This window comes from Pseudophryne corroboree, chromosome 2 (assembly GCF_028390025.1).
Source record: "Pseudophryne corroboree isolate aPseCor3 chromosome 2, aPseCor3.hap2, whole genome shotgun sequence".
NCBI lineage: Eukaryota > Metazoa > Chordata > Amphibia > Anura > Myobatrachidae > Pseudophryne > Pseudophryne corroboree.
The window spans coordinates 57,511,542-57,526,266 of NC_086445.1; the positions used below are offsets into that span (position 1 = coordinate 57,511,542).

General features: G+C 48.7%; 1 long non-coding RNA gene across 1 annotated transcript in view; it reads right to left on the bottom strand.

The window, feature by feature from the left end:
• The window catches only part of LOC134998088 (uncharacterized), an 80,774-nt gene that overhangs the window by 12,438 nt on the left and 53,611 nt on the right, over window positions 1-14,725 (bottom strand). The window contains exon 5 of the long non-coding RNA XR_010200416.1: window positions 8,754-8,806. This is a non-coding gene — a long non-coding RNA (uncharacterized LOC134998088). The remainder of the gene's footprint in view (window positions 1-8,753; window positions 8,807-14,725) is intronic.

Sequence of the window (14,725 nt, forward strand, 5' to 3'; positions counted from 1 at the left end):
TGCAGAGAAGCTGCTCCCAGACTCTCCCCTGCTGAACAAGTAACAGGGGGCAAAAACGAGGGGGGGGCACATTTATTTGGTGCTAAATTGTGTATTTAAAGCGCTCTACAGGCTGGGACTTTGTTTCAGTATCTAGTGGCGCTGGGTGTGTGCTGGCATACTCTCTCTCTGTCTCTCCAAAGGGCCTTATTGTGGGTCTGTCCCCATATTCAGATATCCCAGTGTGTGTGGGGGTGTCAGTACGTGTGTGTCGACATGTCTGAAGCGGAGGACAAGGCCTTGACGCGCTTGTCCAAAAAGGTTGCACTACCGTTCCCGGATCACGGCGGCCCTAAAGGATCCTGCGGATCGCAGACAGGAAACTACCTTAAAATCAATTTATGCGACTACGGGTGCCCTGCTCAGACCGGCAGTAGCGTCGGCATGGGTGGGTAGCGCAATTGCAGCATGGGCTGATAACTTGTCATCTGACATTGACACCCTAGATAAAGATAGTATTTTGTTGACCTTGGGTCACATTAAGGACGCAGCGTTATATATGAGAGAGGCTGCGAGAGATATTGGGCTGTTGGGTTCAAGAGCCAATGCCATGGCAGTTTCTGCTAGAAGGTCCCTGTTGACCCGTCAATGGACAGGTGATGCTGATTTGAAGAGACATATGGAGGCTTTGCCTTACAAAGGTGAAGTTTTATTTGGGGAGGGCCTCGCGGACCTGGTTTCCACAGCTACCGCGGGTAAGTCTTCTTTTTTGCCTTATGTCCCCCCACAGCAAAAGAAAAAACACCTCAATACCAGATGCAGTCCTTTCGGTCGCATAAGTTCAGGAAGGGTCGGGGCTCTTCCTTCCTCGCCAGAGGTAGAGGGAAAAGAACACCAGCTACGGCTAGTTCCCAGGAACAAAAATCCTCCCCGGCCTCTACAAAATCCACCGCATGACTCTGGGGCTCCGCTGCGGGAGTCCGCACCGGTGGGGGCACGTCTTCGACTCTTCAGCCAAGTCTGGGTTCAGTCGGATTTGGATCCTTGGGTGGTCGAAATTGTATCCCAAGGCTACAAACTGGAGTTCGAAGAGGTGCCTCCACACCGATTTTTCAAATCTGCCTTGCCAGCTTCTCCCCCAGAGAGGGAAATAGTTTCAGCTGTCAAACAAAAGCTGTGTCAACAGCAGGTGATTATCAAGGTTCCCCTAGTGCAACAGGGGAAAGGGTTTTATTCAACCCTATTTGTGGTCCCGAAGCCGGATGGCTCGGTCAGACCAATTCTGAATCTAAAATCCCTGAACCTATATTTGAAAAGGTTCAAATTCAGATGGAATCTCTCCGGGCAGTGATCTCCAGCCTGGAAGGGGGGGATTTTATGGTGTCAACAGACCATAAAGGATACATACCTTCATGTCCCCATATATCCGCCTCATCAGGCGTACCTGAGATTCGCTGTACAGGATTGTCATTACCAGTTTCAGACATTGCCGTTTGGGCTTTCCACGGCCCCGAGAATTTTCACCAAGGTAATGGCGGAAATGATGGTGCTCCTGCACAAGCAGGGGGTCACAATTATCCCATACTTGGACGATCTCCTGATAAAGGCAAGATCAAGAGATCAGTTACTAAAAAGCGTGTCTCTCTCTCCCTGAGAGTACTACAACAACACGGCTGGATTCTAAATCTACCAAAGTCGCAGTTGGTTCCGACAATTTGGCTGTCATTATTGGGCATGGTTCTGGACACCGAAAAAAAGAGGGTTTTTCTCCCAATGGAAAGCCCAGGAAATCCAGAACATGGTCAAGGACCTGCTGAAACCAAAAAGAGTGTCGGTTCATCAATGCACTAGAGTATTGGGAAAGATGGTGGCGGCCTACGAGGCCATTCCGTTCGGCAGGTTCCATGCGAGAACTTTTCAGTGGGACCTTCTGGACAAGTGGTCAGGGTCCCATCTACAAATGCATCGGAGGATAAGCCTGTCCCCCAGGGCCAGGGTATCTCTCCTGTGGTGGCTTCAGAGTGCTCACCTTCTAGAGGGTCGCAGGTTCGGCATTCAAGATTGGGTTCTTGTGACCACGGACGCGAGCCTCCGAGGATGGGGAGCAGTCACACAAGGAAAAAAATTTCAGGAAATATGGTCAAGCCATACACATCAATGTGCTGGAATTGAGGGCCATATACAACGACTTGCAACAGGCGGAGAAGCTTCTTCGCAACCTACCCGTTCTGATCCAGTCAGACAACATCACAGCCGTGGCGCATGTAAACCGCAGGGCGGGACAAGGAGCAGAGCAGCAATGGCAGAAGCCACCAGGATTCTTCGCTGGGCGGAAAATCATGTAAGCGCTCGTGTCAGCGGTCTTCATTCCGGGAGTAGACAACTGGGAAGCAGACTTCCTCAGCAGACACGATCTCCATCCAGGAGAGTGGGGACTTCATAGAGAAGTCTTTGCAGAGGTAACAAGTCGTTGGGGACTTCCTCAAATAGACATGATGGCGTCACGCCTCAACAAAAAGCTTCAGACGTATTGTTCCAGGTCGAGGGACCCTCAGGCAGTGGCGGTGGACGCCCTGGTGACACCGTGGGTGTTTCAGTCGGTCTATGTGTTCCCTCCACTTCCATTTATCTCAAAAATACTGAGAATCATAAGACGAACAAGAGTGCAGACAATACTCATTGTTCCAGATTGGCCTCGAAGGGCCTGGTATTCAGGTCTTCAGGAAATGAGCACAGAAGATCTGTGGCCTCTTCCTCCCAGGGAGGACCTGTTGCAACAGGGGCCCTGTGTGTTCCAAGACTTACCGCGGTTACGTTTGACGGCATGGCGGTTGAACACCAGATCCTAGCTAGGAAAGGTATTCCGGGGGAAGTCATCCCTACTCTAATCAAAGCTAGGAAGGAGGTAACGGCGAAGCATTATCACCGTATCTGGAGGAAATATGTATCTTGGTGTGAAGCCAAGAATGCTTCTACGGAAGATTTTCAGCTGGGTCGTTTTCTCCATTTTCTACAGACAGGAGTGGATATGGGCCTAAAGTTAGGCTGCATTAAGATGCAGATTTCGGCCTTATTTATATTCTTTCAGAAGGAATTGGCTTCTCTCCCAGAAGTCCAGACTTTTGTAAAGGGAGTGCTGCACATCCAACCTCCTTTTGTGCCCCCAGTGGCACCGTGGGACCTTAACGTGGTGTTACAGTTCCTTAAATCACACTGGTTTGAACCTCTTCAAACTGTTGACTTGAAATTTCTCACTTGGAAAGTGGTCATGTTGTTGGCCTTGGCATCTGCAAGGCGGGTGTCCGAATTGGCGGCTTTGTCTCACAAGAGCCCCTATCTGATTTTCCATGTGGATCGAGCAGAGTTGAGAACTCGTCCTCAATTTCTGCCTAAGGTGGTTTCGTCGTTTCATATGAACCAACCTATTGTGGTGCTTGTGGCTACGGGTGACGTGGAGGATTCCAAGTCCCTTGATGTAGTCAGGGCCTTAAAAATTTATGTAGCCAGAACGGCTCGGGTTAGGAAAACAGAGGCACTGTTTGTCCTGTATGTAGCTAACAAGGTTGGCGCTCCTGCTTCTAAGCAGACTACTGCTCGCTGGATCTGTAACACGATTCAGCAAGCTCATTCTATGGCTGGATTGCCGTTACCAAATTCTTTAAAGGCCCATTCCACTAGGAAGGTGGGCTCTTTTTGGGCGGCTGCCCGAGGCGTCTCGGTATTACAGCTTTGCCGAGCAGCTACTTGGTTGGGTACAAACACTTTTGCAAAATTCTACAAGTTTGATACCCTGGCTGATGAGGACCTCGTGTTTGCTCAATCGGTGCTGCAGAGTCATCCGCACTCTCCCGCCCGGTCTGGAGCTTTGGTATAAACCCCATGGTCCTTACGGAGTCCCCAGCATCCTCTAGGACGTAAGAGAAAATAAGATTTTAAACCTACCTGTAAATCTTTTTCTCCTAGTCCGTAGAGGATGCTGGGCGCCCGTCCCAGTGCGGACAAATTCTGCAAGGCTTGTATATAGTTGTTGCTTACATAAGGGTTATGTTACAGTTGAGATCAGTTTCTGGCTGATCCTGTTTTTGTTCATGCTGTTAACTGGTTTAGTATATACCATGTTGTACGGTGTGTATGGTGTGGGCTGGTATGTATCTCGCCCTTAGATTAACAAAAATCCTTTCCTCGTACTGTCCGTCTCCTCTGGGAACAGTTCTATAACTGAGGTCTGGAGGAGGGGCATAGAGGGAGGAGCCAGTTCACATTCATCTAAAGTCTTAGAGTGCCCATGTCTCCTGCGGAGCCGTCTATACCCCATGGTCCTTACGGAGTCCCCAGCATCCTCTACGGACTAGGAGAAAAAGATTTACCGGTAGGTTTAAAATCTTATTTTTTTTAATTAACATGTAGCTTGAATGAAATCCTAAAACACTACATGTAGAATGACAATAAGTGACAAAATTATCTGGATTATTTGTATTCTAAATTCTGCACCATCCTTGTCTATCTCCAATGTTACGGATATTTTGCTGTGATGGTAATAGCTGAATGTGATGTCTATTATTTGTGAATGTTCTTCTCCAGCCTTGAAAGCAGTTTTGTACGTTTTGAGTCTGGTAGATGATATACATATAAAGACGTGTTGCTGCTCTATGGTGGTGACAGCAGAAGAGATGAAAGCGAGCGGTAATATGCACAAATTGCTGTACAGACAGGCAGCGCAGTCCGCGTGTTTACTTGTGACTGTCGCGCTTCGGAGGAAGATGGAACGGGAGCAGTTTGTTGTCTTTGTTTTGATCAAACCTTACTGTTAATTACGTGCTGCTATAAGTAATGTGTTTGTCTACAATATATATGAGAAAAAATGTTGTGATGATCTGTAAATTATATTCCAGTCGTGAAAAAATTATAAGCAGAAAAAGATCTTATTCTATCAGCAAATCATTAAAGAATAATACAGCAGTTATTTTGTATGTAGGCGTCGGCCTCTTTTCTCTAATTTAATAGAACTGTGGTTGGGGGCATTCGCAAGGGCGACCCCCCCCCCACCTCAGAAGTGGGAGGAAGAGTCACGGCACTGTCCAGTCAGCATCCTAGCAGCATCACGCAGGGTGAGGGTCCAGGGCAGTGCCAGCTGGGCGGGTATACCCTGAGGTCACATGGCCCCCTGGCATAGGGCCCCCCCAATGTTCGTGTAGGAATGAGGAGGAGGGCTACCGAGTAATATTAATTTGTCACAACAAAAGCAAAGAAGGTAAAAGTATTCTGTTTATGGGCACAATGGGGTTATTTGTATCTAATAAAAAAAATATTACTATATTTATGAAATCTCTTCTATTCATGCCTATCGGAAAGTGATTTTTATTTTTATTTTTTTCAATTATAGACTGATAATGTCTTTTCTACTGTAACTGGTATAGTTATCAGACGGAAAAGAGTTCTATCAGCATATAAACGCAGCGGTGTCTTATACAGGTGACAGATCTCCGGTGTCTTCTAATATCCCTGATCACTTACAGTAGGGAATTCTTTATCCCTACACACTGCAAGCACTGATACATAGAGTTACATCACTTGTTTATTTTATTCATTATTTTGTACAATGCAAACCCTGTATCAAACCTTGGAGAGAGTTAAAGTCCAAACCAATAAGCTCCTGTCATTTTACAAACCCAGCTGGTAAAATGTAAGAAGCTGATTAGCTAGCACTTTATCTCTCTCCAAGGGCCGAGTGTAATGCAGTCCGAGTTGGCTGGAGGTGCGGGTTCTCGGCTGAACTCAGAAGTTTTTTTTAAAGGGGCATCGTAAATGATCGCCGCTTTACAAAAACGTCCGAGTTCGGCCGGGAATCCGCACCTCTGGCCACCTTGGACTTCATTACATCCGGCCACAAGGTTTGTTACATCTCCCCCCTAAGAAATACCAGAAGGATCTCTGTCAAAGTTGGTTGTGCTGCTATGTTTAATGAAAATTTCTCTTACGTGTCCTAGAGGATGCTGGGGTCCACATTAGTACCATGGGGTATAGATGGGTCCACTAGGTGCCACTGGCACTTCAAGAGTTTGAGAGTAACTCTTTGGCAAATTTTTTAGATTTAACCATTTATATTGAACAAGGAGTCATAAAGACGAAAAATTATGTTAAACCAACGGATTCTAGCACATATATTGACATAGAAAGTTGCCACCACAAAAGGTGGCTAGATACGATACCCATTAGTCAATTTAAGAGATTAAGAAGAAATTGCACAGACAAAGATGTATTTTTATCCCAAGCGAATGAAATGTCTCTTAATTTTAAAGACAGTGGATATAAAGATCAGGACATTTCAGAATCCCTTGAAAAAGTGGAAGTTACGGATAGGGGGGATCTTTTGAAGAAAGCAGAAAGAGGATGTAATGATAAAAATAATGATGCCTTTAAGTGGTCTTTCATCACCAATTATAGTTCCCAACATCAGCAGGTAAAAAGGGTGATAAAAAAACACTGGAAGATACTTAAGAAAGATCCGATTATAGGGAAGGAACTACCTGAGAACCCAAACTGCATTTTTAAAAGAGCGCCTAATCTGAAGAATAAATTAGTAAAAAGTTTGTGCCCACCCTCCCCCAAACAGGGTAATATTTTAACCAAAGGTTTTTTTAGATGTGGAAGTTGTGTAGGATGCAGACAAATACCCAACACATTTGGCAAAAAAATGGTCGAGGTTGATATTAACAAGAAGAAGTTCAAGATCAACCAATTCTTAACGTGTCATTCTTCCAATGTCATTTATGCTATTGAATGTACATGTGGCAAATTTTATATAGGTAGGACAGGTAGGGCTTTTAAAATAAGACTGGGGGAACATTTGGGAAACATTAGGAAAGGTATAGACACACATGCACTTTCGAAACATTTTAAAGAAATTCATGATAGTGATATTAGACATATTAAGAATTTTTATATTTTAAAAAAAGTCCTTCCTGATGCACGAGGGGGAGATATTGCGGTCAAATTAGCTAAAAACGAGATGACCCTAATATATAATTATAATACTCTAACCCCTAACGGCATCAATAAAGATTTCGAATTGAAGTGGTTTTTATAAGAATATAGTATTAATTATTAAGTATGATTTTTTAATATACTTTGTATTATTAGTAATATCTAATTATATTTATTTTTTATTCACACATGGTGCTGGATTTTATCCTTGGAAAAATGAGTGACTATTGGCCTATCAAATAAATACCCCAACAACAGAGGACACTTTTATTATGTGTTGAGCGGCTGAATATAAAGAAAATCCCGGAATTAACGGTGGAACGCAAAATCCGCCGTGACCGGAAGTGACGTAAACGCGGAATCTGCCGTGACCGGAAGTGACGGAAACGGAAGTACGTCGCTATCGGAGAGAGCGGTGGAATACACGTGCGGGTCACCCGGCGGATGTGACATCACTCAAGGAACCGGGGGCTTGAGAGGCAGATCTCGGGAGATCAGAACATTTGCCGCCAAGGAGGGAGACACTAAATGTCTGGAAAGGATAAGGGGATGGGATGTGCAATAATGTTAAGTATAGGATGTTTAGAGGATAGGTAAATCCATGTCTGGAAATAGGCGTTTGCTTATGAGAGATGATGTCATCAGTATAGGGGTATAAATAGGATATCCTCTGGAACAGGAACAACATATGCCTTGAAAAAGATACTTTAAAGTATTGAAACGCGTTGGGTGGTGACCAAGTGGGAGTCTGGAGAGGACCCATAGGAAGACTTGCGAGGTGCTGGGGACGCCTGGTTTATTTTTCAATCTGCCTTGTTATTTCCATCTTATGGTGAGAGTCCAGCCATCACATTTGGCTTTTTTATATTTATTAAAGCAGTATTACACTATATTTGTTCCTATTCTGTTTTTATGAGAATCTTAACTATGGAATGATGTGTGGATGAAATACTGGGGACCGTATGAGGAAAATTCATATCCTCCCTCCTGTACCTTATACATTACCTTGTGATGCCTTTATTATGGTGAGAGTCCAACTATTCAATTTGGTTTTATATATCCGTGAAAGCAGTATTACACTATTTTTGCCCTTATCCCCTTTTTTATGAGAATCTTTCATATGGAGTGATGGGCGGATGAATCACTGAGGACCACTTAAGAAAAACCCTTATCCTCTCTCCTATATCACGCATATTGTCTATTATTTAGACACTACCATCTGGTACGGATTATACCTTATTCATAGATTATTCTTGTCTAAAGGTTGACAGTACTATACTATTGTGCACTTTATTTCTTTCTGAGGGCAAGAACTGGTGTTGAATAAGAATACTCAGAAATATCCTCAGAGACTTTTTAATCAAGCGCCTGAAGAGAACCTGGTGATATTTTGTGTTTTTAATAATATTTGTGGTGTGAGGTGACACCTTTTTTCACTTGGTATTCATTGGGCAGCTTCCAGCGCACCAAACGTCTTCATATTTTTTCAAATAGAACTCTATGGCCGTTTGGTCCGGTTCTGTTACCTCAGGGGCCCCTACTGTATGCTCCCAAAAACGTGCTCTTGCACAGATTATGCAAGATGACATGGATACTGTTTCTGATGCTGCAGACGGTGAGGGCAATGTGCTGCGGGGGTGCTGAATCTCTTGGAAAAGGGGTGCAGTTGATGATAGAGGCCATTAGAGTCAGGCACTGTATATATGTACGAGCCCCCGCCATTATTTTTACACAGAAACGGGACAGAAGCCCGCCGCTGAGGGGGCGGGGCCTTCTTCCTCAGCACTCACCAGCGCCATTTTCTCTCCACAGATCCGCTGAGAGAAGCTCCCCAAGCTCTCCCCTGCAATAGAAGAGGGTAAAAAGAGAGGGGGGGGCATATAAAATTGGTGCAAAAACAATATATACAGCAGCTACTGGGTTAACACTAAGTTACTGTGTGATTCCTGGGTCATATAGCGCTGGGGTGTGTGCATACTCTCTCTGTCTCTCCAAAGGGCCTTGTGGGGGAACTATCTTCAAATAGAGCATCCCCTGTGTGTGTGGTGTGTCGGTACGTGTGTGTCGACATGTCTGAGGTAAAAGGCTTCCCTAAGGAGGAGATAGGGCAAATATGTGTGTGAGAGGGTGTCTCCGTCGACAACGCCGACACCTGTTTGGATATGTGTAAGTGCTGAGGTGAATTTATTGCACAGAAGATTAGAGAACAGACAGGAAATCTACCCATGTCTGTCCCTATGTCACAGAGACCTTCAGAGTCTCACAATGCTCACTATCCAAAATAATAAACACTGATATCGACACAGAGTTTGGCTCCAGTGTCGACTACAATAATGCAAAGTTACAGCCAAAATGGCTGAAAGGTATTCAATATATGATTATTGTAATAAAAGAGGATTTGCATATCACTGATGACTCATCTGTCCCTGACACAAGGGTACACATGTTTAAGGGGAAGAAAGCTGAGGTAAATTTCCCTCCTCTCATGAGGAAAAAGAGCGGGAATCTCCAGACAAGAGACTGCAGCTTCCCACAAAAAATTCTCAAGCAGTATCCTTTCCCCACTAGGGCCAGGATGTGATGGGAATCTCCCCCTAGGGTGTCCCGTTTGCCCAGAAGGTAGCACTAGCTATTCTCAGGGATCCTGCAGATAGCGTGCACATTCTAGTATACTACCCAGACTGGCGATTGTGTCGGCATGGGTTTATAGCGCTGTGGCAGCGTGGACAGGTACCTTATCAGCAGAGATTGAGACCCTAGTATGCATATAGATATATCTCCTATATAATAGCCCAGATCTGTGACTTTGTGATTCATTTGCTAACGCTGGGCGGAGTCACAACACTGGGCGGAGTTAGTCAAATGAGTCACAGATCTGGCCAAATCTACAGGAGACTAGGAGCAGAAGCAGATAGTATGGGCATGGCACAGGCAGGGGTGCACACCTCCCAGCTTTCTGCAGGAGCTTTCTTCAGGCAGAAGGAGGGACACACACTCGGCGAAAAGGGGGCGTGGCTTCACGGGAGGGCTCCCGTTTTCGTCAGTGAGGGGGCATGCCCAGCACTCTGTGAGCTGCTGGCATGCCCCCAGGGGCTGATTATGAGTCCGGGGGGCCCAGGGCACTTGAGACAGGGGAGCCCTATCACATTGCTGTGGGGTTGGGAGCGTGGCCTAATCGCGGACGCGCGGCCATGCCCCCTTATGCAAATTCCGATTTTTATTTTTTTAATGGGATTTTCGCCCCTCAGCTAGGGCTAAATACAGAGGAGGTGGTCGCTCCCCCCTACACACCCGCACAGGCAGAAGAAAGCAGGGAGACTGCTGCCTCCCTGTAACACCACAGACCTGCCAACACGCAGCAGCGTGTGCTGACTGTAGCACAATGCTGCCGTTGTTGCTGGCAGTACGGAGGGGGGGGGGGAGCTACTCCCTAAAACTGGGGCCAACGGTACGTAACCCCTGCCCCCCCACCTTAATCCGGCTCTGCTGCTGGAACCCCCCCTTAATCCGTACCCCCTAATGCCCCCACTCCCTCTGTCTCCACTATTCACCGCTGCTCTGCTAAGCAGAACAGCGAGTACAGGAGCTTTCCAACTGCCCCCCCCCCCCCCCCCACCGCAGGACACTGCGACCCGCGGGTGGGACAGCCCCCAAAAAATGGGACTGTCCCGCGAAAATCGGGACATTTGGGAGGTATGGGGGTGTGTGAGGGGTATGTCATACAGACAGACGGGCATCGGCTCACTGTGTGCTTGACCCCCCACATCGGCATACTCAGCAGGGTCTCTCTGGCGCGGAGGAGCGTCACTTTCTGGCACACTCCACACTTCTTAGCTGCAGTTTTGTGGGGCACCTGCCGCTGTGCAGGTTCCGTACTTCCTCTGTTATCTCCAGCCCCGGCAACCCCACCGCTAGCTGCAGCGCTGCCACCCGCAGTGAGGTGCGCCCAGCTCATTCACACACTTTAGCTGGCGGGTAGCGCTGCAGAAATCCGAGCTGCTTGCAGGCTCCGACCCATTTCTCCCTCCAGCCGCAGCGTCTCCTGGGAGCTAACCAGTCACTCCCAGTCTCCCCTTACCACAGTGCCCGGCAGCCGCGAGGTCCGCGCCACGTGCATGCTATGACCCCCTCCTCCCTCCAGCCGCAGCATCTCCTGGGGGCTAACCAGTCATTTCCAGTCTCACCTTACCACAGTGCCCGGCAGCTGCGCGAGGTCTGCGGTGTGTGACTGAGGAGGGGGGGAGGGATGCGGACGGGCAGAGGAAGCAGGACTCCAGCCTGAGAGAGTCAGCCATGCCAAGTCTCCAGCAGCAGCAGATCCCAACAGGTTGGAGTGGAACAGCAGCAGCCAGCAGCAGTGACTCCGGTAAGACACATCTGTCTGTCACCACTGTTTTGTCCCTAATACCAATCTCTCCCGAGCCCTGTGTTCTGTCATGTCCCTGTCACCCCTGGCCTTGCCCTGCCACCCTTATCCTGGCCCTTTCACCCTTATCCTGGCCCTTTCACCCTTATCCTGGCCCTGTCACCCTTATGCTGGCCCTGTTACCCCTATCCTGGCCCTGTCACCCCTGTGCTTGCCCTGTCAACCCTATACTGGCCCCGTCACCCCTGTCCTGGTCCTGCCGCCCCTACCCTGGCCCTGTCACCCCTATCCTGTCATTTCTGTCCTGGCCCCGTCGCCCCTGTCCTGGCCCCGTCACCCCTGTCCTGGCACCGTCACCCCTGTTCTGACCCTGTGACCCCTGTCCTGGCCCCGTCAACCCTGTTCTGACCCTGTCACCCCTGTCCTGGCCCTGTTACTGCATACCCTCCAACTACCCTTTATGGCATGTACAGTACCCGCAGCGCCTCCAGACCTCTCCCCAATGCACCACACCTCCGCACCTTCCCCTCCACCACATGCGGCACTCCACCCCTCCCCCACATGCTGTGCCTCCAGACCCCCTACACCACCCGCAGCTCCCACTCCTCCGCCCCTTCACCACCCACAGCACCTCCAGGCCCCCTCCACCACTCACCCCCCTTATATGTCTCCCCCCACACCTGCCCCCCTCCACCAGCAGCATCTGCAGACACCCTCCTCCATCCGCGGTCCCCCCCTCACCCACCCCACCAACGGCACCCCCGCACCTGCCCCTCCACCTCCTGCAGCACCTCCGGACCTCCTTTCCCATCCGCCGCACCACCCGTACCTGCCCCTACCCTACCCATGGTGCCTGCGGTCCCCTACCCCACCCCCGGCACTCCCGTCCCTTCCCATCCCATCCCACAGCACCTCCGGAACCCTTCACCCATCCACAACATCCCCACACCTGCCCCTCTCCCACCCGTGGCACCCCTGCCCCTCCCCCACCTGCAGTGCCTCCGGACCCCTCCCCCATCTGCATCCCCCACTCTTCTGCCCCTCCCCCACCCGCAGCACCTCCCGAACCTTCCCCATCCGGGCCCCACCCCCACTTCTGCCCCCCCTCCACCCGCAGCATCTACAGACACCATCCGCAGTCCCCCCCGCACCCGCTACATTCTGTACATCGTGCCCTGCAGGTGCTGTTCACGCCGTCGCAGGGGGCTGCGCCTCCTTCACCATCGCACGCCCTTGCATTGTGCAATATTTAACCACTAACAAAGGAATGCAGGTAATACTCCATATAATACAAATATTAAACCCCAGAAAGGCATGCAAGGGTTAAGGGGGCGTAGCCCCTTGCGACGGTGTGAAGAGCGCCCGTAGGGCGCGATGAAGCACCTAGTATATATATATATATATATATATTAAACATGCCCAAAGAGACATGAGTATACTGGGTCCTAGAGTCAAAGCTATGTCGATTTCTGCTTGACGTGTCCTGTGGAATATGCAATGGACAGATGATGCCGACTTAAGAGGCATTTGGAAGGCTGTGGATTGTGTGGAGAAGGGTTCTCGGACCTGGTCTCCACAGCTATAGCTGGTAATTCTGATATTTTGCCTTATATTCCTGCACAGCCTACGAAAGCACGACATTATCAAATGCAGCCTTTCGAATAAAGAAACAAGAAAGTCCGAGGTGCGTCCTTTCTTGCCAGAGGCGGGGGCAGAGGAAAGAAGCTGCACAACACAGCTAGTCCCCAGGTACAGAAGTCCTCCCCGGCCTCTACAAAAATCCACCGCATGTCTCTGGGGCTCCACAGGCGGAGCTAGGCCCGGTGGGGGCACGCCTTCGTAAGTTCAGCCACAAGTGGGTTCACTCCCTGTTAGTTCCCTGGGCAATAGATATTGTGTCTCAGGGATACAAGCTGGACTTTGAGAAGATGCCCCCTCACCGACGGCCCTGCCGGCTTCCCCCCACGAGAGGGAAACAGTGTTAACTGCAATTCATAAATTGTATCTTCAACAGGTGGTGGTCAAGATTCCCCTCCTTCAACAAGGAGGGGGTTATTATTCGACCATGTTGTAGTCCCGAAACCAGACGGTCCGGTCGGACCCATTGTTATGCACACCAGTGCCTGCAGGAAAGTACTGGTGTCAGAACTGTTATGCACTCCAGTGCCTGCAGGAATGTACTGGTGTTTGAACTGTTATGCAAAACAAATGGACTCACAGACAGACTGGGGAATATGACATAACGTACACAGAAGGTGATAGGGTAACAAAATACACACAAGGTGAACAGAGAAGCCCAGAGGCTAAGGAACTGGGTATCTCCCTTGTATTAGAACTGCTCAGATGGGAAAAGCAAGATGTTGTGTTTTAATACGTAGAGAACCCGAAATGCTGTTGCTAAGGGCAACAGCAAAACCCTAAAGGGTTACCAACGGGTGTGGCAGTAAACTCCTTGGTCAGAGATGGAATGATAGACACAAGGAGAGTCTCCACAATCCTAATTCTCACTTGCAGTGCACAGGTTCAGCTTACTGCCACTAAACTGACCCCTGACACCTAGCACAGTGAGACAGGATTAGACAGGCAAGTCTTAGAATACAGCCGCAAACTTGCTAAGTTCACAGAGTAGTAACAGAACCCCAGCAAGCTAAACGACTGACTCCAGTCTTACTGCTAGGTCTGGATTGGCAGAGTGTAATACCAAATCCCCAGGCCTATTTGCAGTAAGCAACAAACAAATACAAAGCTACACAGTACTGGTTAACTTTCAGGAACTGACTAACCAACAAAGATTCAGCAGCATCTGCTTACCCTGAGAAGAGGCCTTATAAAGCAGGTGCTGTCCACGCCCCACTCAGACCTCACAGACTGTGAGCACAAAAACCAGCACCGGATCCCCTGCCGTGCACAGAGCCTATAACCACTGCACAGCAAAAGACCCGAACCGGAGTATCAGCTGCGCTCAGGTTACTCCGCTAGCACTTGTCTCCCGGTTGCCATGACGACGTGGCAGCACAGGGCAGGAGACCCTAACACCCATATTGAATTTAAAATCCCTGAACATATACCTGAAAGGGTTCAAGTTGGAATCGCTAAGAGCGGTGATTGCAAGCCTGAAAGGGGGAGATTTTATGGTGACACGGGACATAAAGGATGCATTCCTTCATGTCCCCATTTATCCACCTCATCAGGCGTACCTCAGAATTGCGGTACGGGATGGTCATTAGCAATTTCAAACGTTGCCGTTTGGTCTCCCAACGGCCTTGAGAATATTCACCAAGGTAATGGCGGAAATGATGGTGCTCCTGCGGAAGCAAGGTGTCACTATTATCACGTACTTGGACGATCTCCTCATAAAAGCGAGATCAAGAGAGCAGTTGCTGAACAGCGTATCAC